The sequence below is a fragment of the Zea mays genome, chromosome 1 (assembly GCF_902167145.1).
Source record: "Zea mays cultivar B73 chromosome 1, Zm-B73-REFERENCE-NAM-5.0, whole genome shotgun sequence".
Lineage (NCBI taxonomy): Eukaryota > Viridiplantae > Streptophyta > Magnoliopsida > Poales > Poaceae > Zea > Zea mays.
This window is the reverse complement of record NC_050096.1, coordinates 233,991,547-234,002,560: the sequence shown is the minus strand read 5'-3', so window position 1 is coordinate 234,002,560 and position 11,014 is coordinate 233,991,547.

The window sequence follows — 11,014 nt, the reverse complement described above, 5'->3', positions numbered from 1 at the left end:
AAAGCTGGTGCTAGCCTTGTCTTCCTCCTTCATGTATATCTGGTGGTAACCGGAGAAGCAGTCGAGGAGTGACATGACCTCGCATCCGGCCGCGCTATCGACTATTTTGTCGATCCGCGGCAACGGGAAATTGTCCTTTGGGCAGGCCTTGTTGAGACTGGTGAAGTCTATGCACATTCGCCATTTCCCGCTTTTTTTCTGCACCATTACAACATTGGAGAGCCAGGTGGGGTAAGCCACTGGCTCGATGAATTTAGCCTCTAGGAGGCGGTGCACCTCCGCCTTGGCGGCCTCTGTCTTTTCGTCGGACATTTTGCGAAGCCTCTGCTTTTTTGGTCGCACCGAAGGGTCAATTCCCAAGTTGTGCTCAATTATGGATCGGCTGATTCCGACCAGGTCGAGGGCGGAACAGGCGAAGACATCTTTATTCTTGGACAGGCAGCAGAGGAGTTTCTCTTCTTCATGCGAGGTGAGGTCTTCGCTGATAGTGACTGTCTGCTTGGGCGTGGCCTGATCGAGGGGGACAGTCTTGGTTCCGTCTTGACTCTGCAGCTGTGCCTTGTCGTGCTGTTTATCGGTTGGGCTGGCGGGCGCAGGGACCTCGCGCTGGGCCGTGAGGCAGTGCACGTTCCTCTGATCGGGCACGAAGTCCCGCTCTATGTTGCGCGCCGTCTGCTGGTTGCCGTAGACCGTAATGGCGCCTAGCGGACCTGGTATCTTCATACATAGGTACAGTCCGTGGATGGCGGCTTCGAACTTATTGATGGAGCCCCGACCCATGATGGCATTGTATGGATATACCATATCCACGATATCGAAAGTCACTTGCTCACTTCGGGCATTGGGTGCTACACCGAAGGAGAGGGGCAACTCTATTTTGCCGACGGGAAAGGTGCCCTTGCCGCCGAAGCCATACAACGGGTTGTCCGAAGGCTTAAGCAGGCTGTGGCTTATACCCATGCGGTCGAAGGCGTGGAGGAAGATGATGTCCGCCTGACTGCCGTTGTCGACTAGGACTTTGTGTAGGTCCCAGCCTGCCACGCTGCAATTGATAACCATAGCGTCGATGTGGGGGGCGCTGCGTAGGTCAACGTCTCGTGCGTCGAAGGTTAGCGGTATGTGGGACCACTTTGTCTGCACGACTGGGCCAGTGACGGCGACATGGTTGATGCTGCGGTAGTGGTCCCGCTTCTGCCGCTTGGTGTCGAAGTCAGTGCTGGACCCCCCAGTTATCATGTGAATGACTCCGCGATAAGGTTGATCGGCGAAGTCTTCCTGCTTTGGGGCATGGGGGATGTTTTGATGTTGCTGGTGTGGTGGTGGGGGTGGAGGAGGTACGATTTGTACTTCCTGATGGTGTTGGTAAGCGTGGTGCGGTGGATGCGGGGCGGGAGCGTGGATACATGGTGGAGGGGGTTGCTGGTAATTGTGCGCGACAATTCTGGGGTTGTCGGCTGGCTGCGCTCGTGCCATTCTGTCTCTGGTGGCCTTCGTTTCGGGGCAGTCTTTGGTTTGGTGGGCGCAGTCTTCGCCATGGAAAAGGCAGTAGAATCGGCGCGGCGGCTGCGCACGCCCTCGGCCCCTACCACGAGTTCCATTTTCGCGGCCCTGGGGGGATATTCCTGGCGACGAGGGGGGTCAGCAGCGGGATGCTGGTTGGCGATGTTGTGCACTTGCTGCTGACTACGGTCGTCTCGACCGGAGTCTGGCTGCAGAGTCCTCGTCCACGTGCGGCTGGACTGTGGGGCATCTTTGGGTTTCCGCTGTGACTCAACCTTGCGCTGGTGGAGCTCTTCGGATTTGGAATATTTTTCAAAGAGCTGATATAGCTCCTGGAGGTTCTTGGGCGGATCTCTGATACAGTGGCTGTAGAGGACGCCGGCACGAAGGCCACTGATGGCGTAGTGGATAGCGATCTGATCATCAACGGAGGGCAGCTGTGACTTGAGTGTTAAAAATTTGCGGTAATACTCCCGCAGAGTCTCCTTTTCCAGCTGCTTGCAAAGCGAGAGCTCGACCAAGGCGTCGGTGTCTGGGCGGTACCCTTGGAAGTTGAGCAGGAACTTGTCCCTGAGACTTCTCCAGGAATCAATGGACAACGGAGGCAATCTGGTGAACCAGGTGAGAGCTGGGCCCTCTAGGGCGATGATGAAAGACTTCGCCATTGTGGCGTCGTCCCCTCCGGCGGATGCAACGGCGACCTGATAACTCATTATGTATTGCGCCGGGTCGGTGCGGCCGTTGTACTTGGGATAGGTCCCTGCTCGGAAGTTAGCTGGCCAAGGCGTCACTTGCAGGTGTGGCGCCAGGGGACTTCACTCGTCGAGGTAGTTGACCCCTTGGAATGGCGCGGCGTGCTGGAAGGTGTAGTCGCGCTGGGGGAAACGCGGGTCTTCCGGTTGAGCTTGGTGTTGTAGGGGTGGCCCATGCTGCAGGCTGAGGTGGCCCTCGCGGGTGTCTTCCAGTTGTGCGCGCTGCTGGAGGGGTGGCCCTTGCTGCAGGCTAAGGTGGCCTTCGCGCTGCATCAGCGCGATCTCGCGCTCGAGGTCTTGGGCCTTCTGCTCTTTGTCGCGTATCATTTGCCGCACTTTGGCTAGTGCGGACACACGCTGGCGCTTGGCCTCCAGTATCTCTTTCTGCCTCTGGAGATTGCGGTTCTTGAGGCGCAGGGCGCGCAGCTGTAGCTGTTCTTCCGCTGAGACGCCGAGGACTTCACCATCCTCGGTGAGGTCCGCGCCTTCCAGTGGGGCGAAGCCTGGGGGTGGCTGCGATTGTCCTTCAGGGCTGCAGGTGCGGAGAGTGTCGTCTTCGCAGGTGCGGGGAACATTGTCTTCAGTGGCCTCTTGGTGGGTGGATTGGGTGAGGGCGAGGGCCTTGCCCTTTCTTGCGGCGAGCAGTGCTGCCTTCGCAGCCTCGTCAGCCTTCGGGTTAGCTCTCTTGGGTGCCATCGCGGGTGGTTTTCTCGTAGCACGAACGGTGGGCGCCAAATGTTGGAACTTGCTCTCAGTCGCAAGGAGGCCAACAAGAGTGAACAGTGATGACAACAGGGTTACGTGCTAGAAGGCAATAGCTCTGTTAATCTGGCCTCCCACGGGCACTGTGCAGGGGTATTTATAGGTACCTGAGCGCCCAGCGCCTTGTGCTAAGGACGCATGTGCCCTCAGCTACCTAGGTTATCCCCAGAATATTCCCATAAAGCGGGGTTACAGACTGTAATTACAGGGATGCCTTTACAAATTAGGCCTGTAACGCGCGGCGGCCACGCGGGGCCCGTTACAATGGGCCGGATCGCACGTGGGCCTCTGAGCTGGACGAGGCCGCACTGTGGGATGACTTCGTCGCCGGTCTTCGTCTGGTGCCGATCAAGCGAGAGGTGTCCCTGCCTGTTTTGTCTCTGTCAGACCAGCGGCTGCAGCGAAGACTTCGAGCGAAGGGTGACGTCTTTGCCTTCGCCCCAACATTGATAAATCACTTTATTCAAATGAGGTGTTGTATCATAAGTCTATTTTTCAAATTTAGTGGAATAATCTCATTACTCGTGTTAGTACAAACTCACTATGAGGAATAAGTTGGTGATGAATCAATTCATTTTATTGTACAAACCAAATAAAAAATGAGGAGTTAGAAGATGATAGATTAGCTTAATCCTCAAACTAATAAACACTCTATAAGTCTCTTCGGTGCCGCGTGTTTGCAAAATCGATTTAGAATTGTCGGTTCATTATTTTTCTGGTCTTGAACATGTCTTTGTGCGCTACCGCTTGGTAGAGTGTGTGGGAGGCTGAAAAGTGAAAATGATGCTACTCTTTCTTTAATTAAGAAAATGTTAAGCTAAGCTCGGAAGGGACTGTCAGCGGGACGCCGGGACCCACCTGCGTGTTTATGTATGCTGCAATCTCCGGTTTCCTTATCAGCATGGATCTCGCGATCTTCAATCGAAAGGCGCGCAGCTACGTGTCATCGTCAGTATCAGTTTCTTCTTTTTTCCTGACCCATTTCTCAAAGACCAGACAGTGAGTTACGCCCTAATAATCTTCTGACTCGGGGGGTTTAAGCCTTTAAGCTCAAGACCCACGCAATCACACAGCCCGTTTGCTTCTCTTAAAGCTCCGATTAAAGAAGCGATGACAAGACTGCCAAAAAGGAAAAGAAATAAAAAAAAAGATAAAGACGGTTTCTGATTCCTTGCACTCCTTGGTCACCAACCAACAGCCAGACAAGCGTGATGGCTGGCTCTTTCTTTACACACGCTGATGCTTTGTACATAAAGAGTAAAAGGTCGGCGTCCGGATACGTCTTGTCAGTCGAGCACCCCAGGTCATACCAGATCGCAGCCGTCCAATTTCTTTCGGCCCACCATCTATCGGTTGGTGCAACTGCTCAATCGTGTGGGCAACTTCGCTCTAATCTCTAAATCTTTTGCACGGATATATCAACCGGAGAACCTGCTTATTGTCCAAAAACAAAATTCCACGTTGAGTTTTTATGATTTTCCATTGCTATCATGTAGATATCATCTAAATAACGAATCAATAAAAAACAATAATTTACTTACATTGGTGGTTACTTGAAATCGTTTTAAAAAAAATGAGCATCGAAGATTAACGAGAAGTGCTAATATATACTGTTAGTAAATTGTGTATTTTTTTAAGATTAAATTATTTTTGTAAAATAATTACTACATAAACAATAGATAAATCATGCATAATAAATAATAGCATGTCCAGGTAGCATATTGAATATAGCTTCATATCTATGAGAAATATGAACGAGAAACTCATCATTATTGACAACAAGGATCACTCCAGTCCGGTTAAAATGAGTTTACGGTGTTGTCGAAATTCATAAGCGTCACATTGCGATCAACACGACGGGCAGTTATGTGATCGCTGCCAAGAACTTGATTTGCCCCAACCAGTGCATGCTCTTCAGCGGAGCAAGACTTCCAAGACACACCATTCTCCTCGTTGCCATTATCATGTAGGTGTCAGGGATGGATGAGCCTAAGGTCGCGCAGTACTGAGAACTCCTTCGTCTAAAACCCTAACCCATACTACATTGATTGTTTCTTATCTACGTATATAGAAGATTAGGCTCAAAATGACCACGCACAAAAAGAAAGAAACTGACTCAATTACAGTCTCCATAATATGATCGATTTAGTTCTGAACTTATCATGTAAGAGGTAAAGTCGCATTATTGTAGAAAACGATAAAAAAACAATAAAATTGGCACCAGTTGCCACGTCATAAGTCACAGGTCATGCTAAGAGTCACACTAAAAACATCAGCATACACATGAGCATGTGACTTTAGCTTTCTCCCTCTCATGCTTCCTTTTAAGGAATGTTAAGACTCATACTATTTAGGTTGGCTTCCTCCCCGTCCACTTTCCCATGAGTCCCGCTCCCACCGTACATGAGCGGGCCTTTGAGATTTTTTGGATTTATTGTACACTAAATGGATCAAACACAATAAACCCAAACACCCCCACCAGATCTCAAAGGCATAACTTAACTAACTCTCCATAATCCACGAATGTTATTTACATACCAGTTTTATGGTGGAGACTGTTAAGTTGAAAATCCACCTAGACTCAAGAGTCACACTAGCTCATAACTATTAAATAAACTATACCTTGAATTAACACTTTTGCGTGAACTATTTTCACTCAAGAATCTGACTGATGCTTGGTGCGCTTTAGGCTACCTCCTTGGGTGGAGCATATAAGTAATTCTCTATGTCTCTTTAATGAGCTTCCTACATAATTCTCACATCACATAGACCGTGATCAAAGGTCAACTGGTATAGGTGTTGTTGGGGGCCTTCCTCTTTCGAAGGTCCTCAAAAACATAATTAACCATTTGTTTTCAGCATAAGCTATTACAAGGGGTTTCGTCTTCAAGTTGCAAGTCTTTTCCTCATGATGAAGGCATACGAGATGAACACAGATCTAAGGATGATAACAATAAGCACCAAAGTTGTCGCTAGATTGATAGCTTTGGCTCATAACATAGATGAAGTATGATGATGATGCTGATCGAAGGGGAAAAGACTACTTAGTCCTTAATGACTTGTATTACGATCATAAGTGAATATTGGGGACATAAATGTACTTTTACCCGGGCTGCGTCCCGTGGCTATAAATAGATGAATAGTGACACCGTACTGTTCACGCTGATTTGTAATCTCCCTCGCATCAACACCTTCGAGCAAGTCGAAGGTATCAATGTAATACAAATTTTGTTGATATTCATACATGTTTTATGGAATGCAAATATGAATGAATCAATGAGATATACCTATTGTTTTCGTCTCTTTACATTCTTGTTTATCTATAAGATGATGAAGGCATGCCCTTTATGACCTTCGTCTGATGATCATTATATCTATGATGAGATAATGCTTTGGAAGACGAAGGTCCCTAATACTTAACAATTGTGTTGCCTTGTTCTTGATTCACAGCATTTGAGAACAAGTGACCAACAGGTGTATTCCTACAAGAATACCCTTTAGGACAGTATCTCACTATTAAGCCATGGAACACATTAAAATGAAAGTAATCCTTCCTTGCAGACTAGAGAGAATTGCATCTTCATTGGAGTGAATAACATAATGTATACTCTCCTTGTTACACATACAACTTGTTACTAATGTCCTAATTCGTGGCATCTCTGACCACAAAGGATTGGGTTATCGTCGTGTGCAACTCAAGTAGGTATCAAACCCATCTTCTTTGATGTATTATCTATCATGTTTCAAGATAGACATTTCATGGATCTGCCATATTTTTAGTTGTGTTTGCATAATCGATAATTATTACTCTGGAGTTCCTCAATTTCTAGATATACTTCAATCGTTTTTTTCACATGTCTTGAAGACTCTAGATTATCCTTCGAACTCGCCACTTTTGTGATAACTTCTTAGTTATTATAGTTCATATGGATCATTGTAATTAGTTTTTCCACAATCGGTAAAATCCATCAAGAGCTCTTTAAGCCATCTGGCCACAATGAGAATTGTATCTAATGCAATGAGTTTTGCTTCTATGGTTGACCTTGTCAATATGATCTATTTGGATGACTACCATGAAACATCAGCACCTCCATGAGGAAAAACATATCCACTCAATGGCTATATCATATTTGCATCAAAGATCTAGTAATAATCACTATATCCCATAAGAACATTAGGATACTCATTATACTAAAGTCTTTAATTCATTGTACCACTTAAGTAGTGCATAGCTCTCTCCAAAATGTGCACTAATGATCATCTACTGGATTAGCAGTGAATTTACTCATTTTTCTAACCACAAAAGAGATATCAGGTCGAGTAACATGAGCTAAGTACATGAGTGAACTGGTTATCTGAGAATACCTTAGTGGTATCTTCCTAGTCCCTTGTTCTTTCAAAGAATTAAACTAGTATGAAAAGGAGTTGGAGAAGGCTTGATATCCTTATAGCCAAAAGTCTAAAAACATTTTCAACATAATGGGATTGCAGAAGAGTAATACCATCCTCATTTTTAACAAGTTGATGTTCAGAATAACATTAGCCTCACCTAAATCATTCATATCAAAGCTCTAGGATAGAAAAGATTTCACCTCATTTATGGCATCAAAATCAGTCCCAATAATTAATATGTTATCAACATATAAGCACATAATCGCTCCTCTATCCCTACCATAGCATTAACAAAAACATTTGCTAGCTTCATTAACATCAAAGCATGCATATGTCAAAGTGTATAAGATTGTTCGATAGTAATTATATGGGTAGGTTACATGACCAAAAGCTAAAGGTAAAGGCATGGGAGACACAATGATTTATATAGGTTTAGGATCTCGAGGCAAGACAATACCCTACGTCTTGTTTATTGTTGGTGTCTATTGCTATGCAATATGATATGTCTCATGGGGCTCCCTCGGACATCCTTTTATAGTCCAAGGTGTGGTGGTGGTTTAGAGGATAAGTTTTCTCATTAGGGATCTTCCATTGAATTATATTGTTTTCTTGAAGCAATCTCACCACAATCAAAGTTTTAAGATCGTTAGATTCGATTGTGAAGGCCTTAAAGTTATGTGCATGGGAGGTGGCCATGGTAGCAATTTGGGGATCCAGCAATGGTGGAGAAGATTAGTTCAAGAAAGTTTTCTAGAAGATGAAGCGGCGGACGCAATGTGCACTTGGGAATGCAAACAAACAACTTATGAAAGTTAGTGATCAAGTCATAATGGTAAGCCGAGTAGGAGGACTTGGTCTTGTGCTAGGGACTCGGCTAGAAGACAGAACAACTCACATAGTGAATTTAAGAGATTCTATAAGATTTAGGAGAAGAGTCTTGTATGCCTAAATCAATGACACTGCCAAATAAGACTTAGAGAGCAACTATCAATAATATATATCATGGGTACCTAGACCAAGCTTCTATAAGATGAAGACATATACAAGTGGGTATATGGGCTCGACCGAGAGCCTAGGGACTCGAAAATCAAGATCGGAAGAAGGCCTATCGATAAAAGAATTCTAGAAGCATAAACATGGCAAAGAACTTACTAGATCGAGATACGATCGAGATGTTCGTAGACATGGCAATACCCTAGCAGATAAGTAAGAAACACTTGTAAAGATAGAGTTTGACTCCCTAATATGTACAATTATGATCCCAATCCTGTAACCAAACCAAATACTGATCATGTAAACAATCACATCTCCTTGGACTATAAGGAGGGCTAGGGAGCCCCATGAGGTCAGATCATCATATCATATTGCATAGAAATAGACATTAGGGGGAAATAGGACATAAGGTATTATCTTGTCTCAAGAGCCTGAATTTATATAAATCTTTGTCTCTCATATGCCTTTAACTTCAACTTTTGATCATGCAACATACCCCATATAATTACTATCAATCAAGTTGGCATGTTAGGTAGGGATAACCATGCTAATAAATAGATTTATGATAGAAACCATGAGTTTCGCACTAGGAGAAGAATTCATCTTCGACACCATGAGATTTATCACTGACTCGCTCGAAAATCTTAGGCTCATCCCTAACCTTTTGATGGCTTTAGCACCCCATAATCAAGATTTTGATGATACAATCTTCATCCTAGTTAGTCCAAGTCAATCTGATCTTATGACATCGACTTGGACTCTAGCTCAATAATGACTTAGACTCAGACTCGAGTCTAACTCAAACTGTAACTCTGACCCAACTCAGACTTAGACTCAAACTCGGACCCATAAAACCTACTTCAAGACCGCTTTGTGTTCATGGATGACTCAGTGGATAGACACTAGGATGATCATCATTCTAACCCTAGAAAATACAACGTAGCTAGGAACCAAAGAATCTTTAAAGAAATGAGAGAGCTAGGCAGATCCATTCACGACTAGGTCTAGATAGTGAACTTCCTGGTCAACAGGTTTATGCTACAACAATGCAAAACATCATGTCAGCAAAACTTATATTCGACAAAATCACACTTTTCTACCTAAGGACAACACACAAGCCCACGAGGACCTAAACTAGATCAACAACATGCTAGCCTACATTACCATGTGTGTTGAGGCTCTAGCAGCACCAATGTTGACTCATACCTAACTCGAGCCCTCGACTGAACCAACTCTAAATGAGCCAACACACTCATGAGAAATCTAGAGTCATTGCAAGACTGAGTTCCTAGTACCTCCCACAACATCATTGATAGCAAGACCAAGTTCATGCGAGACATCAGGACCAGGAAGATGATGGTTGTGAAGATGAACAGGAAGACTCCAACTATGTCTGAGTCCCTCAAGATCAAGCTCAAGAAGGCCTCTCAACATCCTTCATGAAGTTATTCATGAGTTGTTTGAGAAGAGATAAATGGCCAAGGAACCTACTAGTTGTCCATATGCATTAGACTAACTCAGGACCTACTAGTTGTCCATCACAACACTAGAAGAGGACTCTTCCATTATGGATAACTATCTACCAATGTGTCGTGGATCTAAAGCCAAGAAGTAGTTATTCAGTCTTCCTACAAACTATATTGAATCATGGTAGGATTTGAAGTGTCGATTCATCAACAACTTTAGCATAGTTTGCGATCAAGAGAAGACTTAGTATGACCTCAAGCAGATCACCCCAAAGGAGGATGAGTATCTGATTCTCAGTGTAGTTATATCAAGTGATGGTGCAATGTGAAGGCCGACATCTCTAGCATGTTAGAAGAAACAATCATCTATGTTTTCTATAAGGTCCTTTGGGATCAGGAGCTATCTCAAAAGCTAGTTCACAAGGCCCCAACCACTCTAGCTTCTCTATTCCAAGCCTTAGGTAAATACGCCATGAGCAAAGAAGTACTTTAGCATGTGTCCCCATCCTGAAAAGACAAGGAAAATAAGAAACATATAACTAAATCAGAGAAATCATGGATAGAAAACGCAAACTAGAACGATGAGTCACAACAACTATTGAATAGGGGACTCGACGACAAACGTCCCCTAGAAGAATAAAATTCAATGGAACATGGAGGGATGGTTCATCTATCATCCAAATGGCAACATACCACTCAAGATTGATGCCATAGAATGGGTTTTATGGAACCTACTTAAAACCCCGAATCTGAGTCCTAGAAGCCTTAGACGAGCAGCAAAATGACTCGAATAGAGACGAAAAATCCATGTTCCATGAACCAACTTAGGATATCATTTACATCTTTGGAGGCCCTAATTCTTATGAATCTAAGAGAAAATAAAATCTTGAGGCAAGAGATTTATAAGCGGTCAAGCTAGCTACTCTTGAGTTCCTATGATGGTAGAAGTGCCCATCACCTTCGGCAGATGTGATCACCTTGATCATGTGCCAAGCCCAAGGCATTATCCACTCATTCTAAATTCTACAGTGGGTGGTGCAAGAGTACACAGAGTCCTCAATGATGGTGGAAGTGGTCTCAACATAATCTTTGACAAGACCTTTTGGAAGATGGGGCCAATACCCTTTTATGGAATTAACTCGAGAAAGT